The sequence below is a fragment of the Sinocyclocheilus anshuiensis genome, unplaced genomic scaffold (assembly GCF_001515605.1).
Source record: "Sinocyclocheilus anshuiensis isolate Anshui unplaced genomic scaffold, SAMN03320099.WGS_v1.1 scaffold324, whole genome shotgun sequence".
Classification (NCBI taxonomy): Eukaryota; Metazoa; Chordata; class Actinopteri; order Cypriniformes; family Cyprinidae; genus Sinocyclocheilus; species Sinocyclocheilus anshuiensis.
Window position 1 is genome coordinate 511077 of NW_015554081.1, and position 208 is coordinate 511284.

The window sequence follows — 208 nt, forward strand, 5'->3', positions numbered from 1 at the left end:
AATGCGAGAGGGAGTGGACTGTGGAAGCGCACAGGTGGAGCAGAGAAGCTAAACTACTGTTCAGGGATTCGGGATTCAGTCAGTTTCATCTGTAAATATGCTATTGTAGTTTTGTCTTTGTTTACTTAGTTAAGAAGCAGTAGCCCATTGCTCATCAGTCATCACTCAAAATACTGTATAAAGGACATCATTATTATCTATTATAATG